Raw genomic sequence first — 7,755 nt, forward strand, 5'->3', positions numbered from 1 at the left:
GTGACCATCGAAGGTGAGTATTTGCCCACTCAAGTCGTTTACGACGCCGAAATGCAGACAGGTCAACATCCTGGTGAGGATAACAAGCACACAGATGGGCTTCCCTGAGACAATTCCTGACAGTTTATGCAGAAATTATTTGGTTGTGCAATCCCACAGTTTCATCAGCTGTCCGGGTGGCTGGTCTCAGACAATCCCGCAGGTAAAGAAGCCGAATTTGGAGGTCCTGGGCTGGCGTGGTTACACGTGGTCTGCGTTTGTGAGGCCGGTTGGACATACTGCCAAATTCTCTAAACATTCAATTATGGTACAGAAATTAACATTCAATTATCTGGCAACAGCTCTGATGGACATTCCTGCAGTCAGCATGCCAATTGCACACTCAGTTAAAACTTGAGACAATCTGTGGCATTGTGTTGTGTGACAAAACTGAACATTTTAGAGTGGCCTTTTATTGTCCCTAGCACAAGGTGCACCTGTGTAATGATCATAATGTAATAATCAGATTCTTGATATGCCACACTTGTCAGGTGGATGAATTATCTTGGTAAAGGAGAAATGCTCACTAATAGGGTTGTAAACAAATTGTGCAAAAAATCTGAGAGAAAAAAGTTTTTTGTGCATATGGAACATTTCTGGGATCTTTTATTTCAGATCATGAAACATGAGACTTTGTTTATATTTTTGTTCAGTGTAGTTAATGATAGAAGTTATAGGACTACTGCGGCATTTCTCTGAGTTCCATGTGCTAATTTCTTTAGCTGCCAATGGAACACAGTGTAGGCTATCAATGTGTCCATATGGCAAAGGCTGGTGCTCTTGCATTAGATGAATTTTAACTTTGAGATTTTTACCATTTAATTCTTATATGTATGATTAACCATGTGACAATAATTTTGAGAAACAAATACCAAATATTATTTCTGAATATCAGGAAGGCCCAGGCCACTTCTATTTCTATCCATTGATCATTTTGACCGGCTTACTCAGAGGTTTCTCCCTCAAGGAACTTCCTGAACAAATGATTTAACTTCTTGAATCAGTCTCCCGAAAGGAGTAGATAGATTGCACTTTATGTTATACATTTTATTGCGTCTATTTTACCCCAACGTAAGAGAGGGAGGTCTTTCCATCTTTCGATGTGATCAGATATATTTTTAATTAGAATGTTAAAGGGAGGGAATTTCATGTATTTTGGGTTTTAGTGTTACTCCAAGGTATTTAACTCCTTCTGGAGACCATTTGAATGGAAGGGAGGCAATACTGTCTTTGTGACAGTGTATTTTTAAAGGTATTGCCTCCGATTTGCCCCAATTGATCTTATAGCTGGATAGCTTGCTGGGCATTAAGTACTGTTAGCAGTATGTCATCTTCTCAGAGGCTTGGTTCGACGGTCTCTTTACCTTTATTAATTCCTTGTATCCTTTTATCATCTCTCAGTAAGCAGGCTAGCAAAGGTGAGAGAACGCACCCTTAGTGTGTTCCTCTGTGGAGGGTGAAGGCATCTGATATCAGACTATTAGAGCAGATTTGGGCTGTTGGTTACTTGTATAAAAGTGATATATTCTTAATAATGTTTGGCCATAAACCAAACTCTGATTGTGTTCTAAACAAGTATGACCATTCTATGTGTTCCAATGCCTTCTCCGTGTCCAAGGAAACAGCCATTGTTGGGAAATAGGACTCTGGTGTTTGGGACTCTCTTGCATAAAAAAAGACATGCGTTTTGCATGAGTTTTGCATGTTGCCTGCTTTTTGTCTATTTTTTACAAAGTCAATTTGGTCTTTGTGTATTTGTTTGTGTAACTTATCTAAGCTAATATCTTACCAAATATTTTATTATCCACGTTAAGTTGAATTGGTCTGTAATTGCTGTAATCTACCGAGTCTTTATTTTGTTTGGGCAATAGGGTTATTATCAAGTTCAATGGTTTTGGAAAGGTGCTTTTAGAATTGTTTTTAAAACATTTTAACAATTTCGATGACCGTTGCTGATCAAACACTGCAATTTGTGAAAATCACATTCTAAAGATTACAACAGCTGTGATGCAGTACGTCCTGTTACCCTGACTAACCAAATTAATGCCCCAGTTCTATTGCTATTCAGGCTTTGCACTGACTGTTCATCTAATGAGATGTTTCCCTCTCTCTGTTTCACTATCTGTCTGTTATTCCATTTCTCTTTGTCTCCTTCGTTCCCTCCCTCTGTCCCTGAGGATATGATTAAAAGTGTAGGCCGTCCCAGTGGGAAATCGGTCATGTCACTGCATGGTGTGTCCATGGTGGACTGTTTTTCCTGCTTACCACATGCTAAATTACTGTGCAGACTGGGGTGGAGGAGGAGGACATATGCTATTTTAAAGAGACTAGAGAACTGCACTAAACCCTTAACACCACTCTGTTCCATATCTCCACCATGTCCCCTCCAAGTTGCTTTTATGGAACACTTTTAACAGTGCTTCTAAACTTGAATTCCTGGAGGTCTTTGTGTGCATGTCTGTGACCGCTGTAGTACATTACTAAGGCAAATCTTCACTCAAAGGGAAATTGGGCAGATTTATTTAGACCAATTAAAATGTTGCTCTTATTGCCAAACACCTATGAAACAGAATAGACTTAGGCCGGGATTCAATCCGAACTGTGTTATAACTTGCTTGAAATTTATAGGTAAATTCCAATTAAACCATCAACTTGCTCTGTTAATGAAAGAACATTACCTGAAAGAACATGCCCAATGCAGCCGTTTTTACTATCAGTATCAAACCATTTCTGGGTAACAATTAAGTACCTTACTGTAATAGATCTCTGATAAAATTGGCAAAAATGGCTTATAAGCAAAAAACTTTTTCTCAAACAAGAATTTTGCAGGGACTGTCTAGAGTGGTCTGAGCAGAGAGGAGGAAACTGAAAACCAGCTGTTATTGACAGAGTGGTTTGGAACTCCTTTTGTTATTGTTCTATTAACCAATTTATCGCATGGTGATGTCACCATGGAAATCTGAATCTCACGCCTATGCAAACCTTCTGATTAGAAGTTCCTGTGTAAATTGTATTTTCAACCAGCAACTATTAGGAAATAACACTGATCCATTGGGAAAAACATAATAGTTGGACTATTGGTCTGCCCTTACAAAAATACATTTGTTGCGGCAAACTTCCGGCAAGTTTGTGACAAATTTGCTACAAACTAAATAGTGTGGTGAATCTGCAGCAAACCTTTGGCAACAAAGCATTTATTGACACAGGCAAACAATTCTCTCAATAGTATGTTTGAATATGTGGCAAACCTACAATACATCCCAAGAAGGTATGTGGACACCTGCTCGTTGAACATCTCATTTCAAAATCATAGGCATTAATATGGAGTTGGTCCCCCCTTTGCTGCTATAACAGCCTCCACTCATCTGGGAAGGCTTTCCACTAGATGTTGGAACATTGCTGCGGGGACTTGCTTCCATTCAGCCACAAGCATTAGTGAGGTTGGGCACTGATGTTGGGCATTTAGGCATAGCTCGCAGTCGATGTTCCAATTAATCCCAAAGGTGTTCGATGGGGTTGAGGTCAGGGTTCTGTGCAGGCCAGTCGAGTTCTTCCACATTCGACCTCAACAAACCATTGCGGTATGGACCTTGCTTTGCGCACGGGGGCATTGTCATGCTGAACAGACTTCCCCAAACTGTTGCCACAAAGTTGGAAGCACAGAATCATCTAGAATGCCATTGTATGCTGTAGAGTTAATATTTCCCGTCATTGGAACTAAGGCGGCTAGCCCGAACAATGAAAAATAGCCCCAGACCATTATTCCTCCTCCACCAAACTTTACAGTTGGCACTATGCATTGGGGCAGGGTTAATCTGGGTTAATCTGCCAGATAGTGAAGTGTGATTCATCATTCCAGAGAATGCATTTCCACTGCTCCAGATCCAATAGTGGCGAGCTTTACACCACTCCAGTCAACGCTTGGCATTGACATGGCTGCTCGGCCATGGAACCCAATGTCATGAAGCTCCTGATGAACAGTTATTGTGCTGCCATTGCTTCCAGAGTCAGTTTGGAACTCGGTAGTAAGTGTTGCAACCGAGGACAGCACTCGGTGGTCCCATTCTGTGAGCTTTTGTGGCCTATCACTTTGAGGCGCAGCCGTTGTTGCTTCTAGATGTTTCCACTTCACAATAACAGAACTTAGAGTTGGGGCAGCTCTAGCAGGGCAGAACTGGGGCAGCTCTAGCAGGGCAGAAATTTGATGAAATTACTTGTTGGAAAGGTGGAATTCTATGAAAAAAAAAATATCACAATGCCCCAGGGCAGTGATTGGGGACACTGCCCTGTGTAGGGTGCCGTTTTTCGGATGGGATGTTAAACGGGTGTCCTGACTCTCTGTGGTCACTAAAGATCCCATGGCCCTTATCGTAACAGTAGGGGTGTTAACCCCGGTGTCCTGGCTAAATTCCCAAGCTGTCCCTCATACTATCACGGTCACCTAATCATCCCCAGCTTACAATTTGCTCATTCATCCCCCTCCTCTCCCCTGTAACTATTCCCCAGGTTGTTGCTGTCAATGAGAATGTGATCTCAGTCAACTTAGCTGGTAAAATAAAAATAAAAATGAATGACGGTGCAACGTTGAAAGTCACTGAGCTCTTCAGTGAGGCCATTCTACTGCCAATGTTTGCCTATTGAGATTTTATGTGCTTGATATTATACACCTGTCAGCAACGGATGTGGCTGGAATGCCCAAATCGACAAATTTGAAGTGGTGTCCACATACTTTTGTATTCAGTATACAATATAGTGTACAGTGCATTCGGAAGGTATTCAGACCCCTTGACTTTTCCACATTTTGTTACGTTACAGACTTATTCAAAAATGTAATAAACAGTTTTTTCCCCTCATAAATCTATACAGAATACTCCATAATGACAAAGCAAAAACTGTTTAAAAAATGTTTGCAAGTTTATATAAAAAAAGCTCATATCACATTTACATTTAGTATTCAGACCCTTTATTGAGTACTTTGTTGAAGCACGTTTGGAAGCGATTACAGCCTCAAGTCTTCTTGGGTATGACGTTCTTTTCCAGGCACAACTATTTTCAGGTCTTTGCTGAGATGTTCGATCGGGTTCAAATCCGGGCTCTGTCAGGGCCACTCAAGGACTTTCGGGACTTTCAGAGACCCGAAGCCACTCCAGCATTGTCTTGGCTGTGTGCTTAGAGTCGTTGTCCTGTTGGAAGATGAACCTTTGCCCCAGTCTGAGTTTGAGTGCTCTGGAGCAGGTATTCATCAAGGATCTCTCTGTACTTTGCTCCTTTCATCTTGCCCTCGATCATGCCTAGCCTCCCAATCCCTGTCGCTGAAAAACATCCACACAGCATGATGCTGCCACCACCGTGCTTCACCGTAGGGATGATGCCATATTTCCTCCTGATGTGACGCTTGGCATTCAGATAAAAGAGTTCAATCTTGGTTTCTACAGACCAGAGAATCTTGTTTCTCATGGTCTGAGAGTCTTTAGGTGCCTTTTGGCAAACTCCAAGCGGGCTGTCATGTGCCTTTTACTGAGGAGTGGTTTCCGTCTGGCCACTCTACCATAAAGAGTGCTGCAGAAATGGTTTTCCTTATGGAAGGGTCTCCCATCTCCACAGAATAACTCTGGAGCTTTGACAGAGTGACCATCGGGTTCTTGGTAACCTCCCTGACCAAGGCTCTTCTCACCCGATTGCTCAGTTTGGCCGGGCGGCCAGCTCTAGGGAGAATGATGGCATGATGGAGGCCACTGTGTTCTTGGGAACCTTCAATACTGCAGACATTTTTTGGTACCTTTCCCCAGATCTGTGCCTCGACACAATCCTGTCTTGGAGCTCTATGGACAATTCCTTCAACCTCATGGCTTGGTTTTTGCTCTGACATGCACTGTTAACTGTGGGACCTTGTATAAACAAGTTTGTGCCTTTCCAAATCATGTACAATCAATGTAATTTAATACAGGTGGACTCCAATCAAGTTGTAGAAACATCTCAAGGATGATCAATGGAAACAGGATGCACCTGAGCTCAATTTCGCGTCTCATAGCAAATGGTTTGAATACTTATGTAAATAAGGTATTTCTAAAAACCTGTTTTTGCAATGTCATAATGGGGTGTTGTCGGTAGATTGATGAGGAAAATGTCTTATTTCCTCCATTTTAGAAAATGGCTGTAATGTAACAAAATGTGAAATAAGTCAAGGGGTCTGAATGCATGGCTTTGAGATTTAAGTTATCAATCAATTATTTTCGTATAAATAATATGAATTGCCATATTAGGCATTCTATTTTATGCTTTTCTTTCACTCAAGCCTCATACAATTCGTCTGGAAGAAGAGACAACTAGAAGACAACTGATTCTTAATGATGTCTAGATTAAATATTATAATTAGTTGATTACTTTTAATCAATTGTGTTGAGGCTTGGATGGAGAAAAATGTTGCATTATGTGGTTCTTTAGGAAGAGTTGGCCACACATTAAACGTTGATTTAGTGGGTCTAGGTCTTTTATGACTTCCGGCGCCGACAGAGATGGCCGCCTTGCTTCGCATTCCTAGGAAACTATGCAGTATTTTGTTTTTGTATGTGTTATTATGTGTTATTTCTTACATTGTTACCCCAGGAAATCTTAGGTTTTATTACATACAGTCGGGAGGAACTATTGGATATAAGAGCAACATCAACTCACCAACATTACGACCAGGAATACGACTTTCCCAAAGCAGATCCTCTGATTGGCCCACCACCCAGGACAATGGATCGGATCCCAGTCGGCGGCCCAAAACAACGGGGCCGCAGAAGGGGCAGAAAAAAGCATCTCTCTCTGGTAAGAAGAAGTGCGGGGGTGTATGCCTTATGATTAACGAGACGTGGTGTGATCATAACAACATACAGGAACTCAAGTCCTTTTGTTCACCTGACTTAGAATTCCTCACAATCAAATGCCGACCACATTATCTACCAAGAGAATTCTCTTTGATCATAATCACAGTCGTGTATATTCCCTCCCAAGCAGACACATTGATGGCCTTGAAATAATTTAATTCGACTATGTAAACTGGAAACCACATATCCTGAGGCTGCATTTATTGTAGCTGGGGATTTTAACAAGCCTAATCTGAAAACAAGGCCCCCTAAATTCTATCAACATATCGATTGCGCGACCTGGGCTGGCAAAACGCTAGATCATTGTTATTCTAACTTCCGTGATTCATATACGGCTCTCCCCCTCCCTCCTTTCAGAATAGCTGACCGAGATTCCATTTTGTTGCTCCCAGCCTATAGCCAAAAACTAAAACAGGAAGCACCACGCTCAGGTTTGTTCAACGCTGGTCAGACCAATCAGATTACACTCTTCAAGGTTGCTTTGATCACGTGGACTCGGATATGTTCCGCATAGCTTCGAACAACAACATTGATGAATACGCTGATTCGCTGAGTGAGTTTATTAGCAAGTGCATCGGTGATGTTGTACCCACAGCGTCTATTAAAACATTCCCCAACCAGAAACCATGGATTGATGGCAGAATTCGCGCAAAACTGAAAGCATGAACCACTGCTTTTAATCAGGGCAAAGTGACCGGAAACAAGACCGAATACAAACAGTGTAGCTATTCTCTCCGAAAAGCAATCAAACAAGCTAAGCATCAGTATAGAGACAAAGTAGAGTCGCAATTCAACGGCTCAGACACGAGAGATCTGAGCAGGGAATACAGTCAATCAGGGAATACAA

The sequence above is a fragment of the Oncorhynchus mykiss genome, chromosome 8, assembly GCF_057628025.1.
Source record: "Oncorhynchus mykiss isolate SJ-2025 chromosome 8, ASM5762802v1, whole genome shotgun sequence".
NCBI classification, from domain to species: Eukaryota; Metazoa; Chordata; class Actinopteri; order Salmoniformes; family Salmonidae; genus Oncorhynchus; species Oncorhynchus mykiss.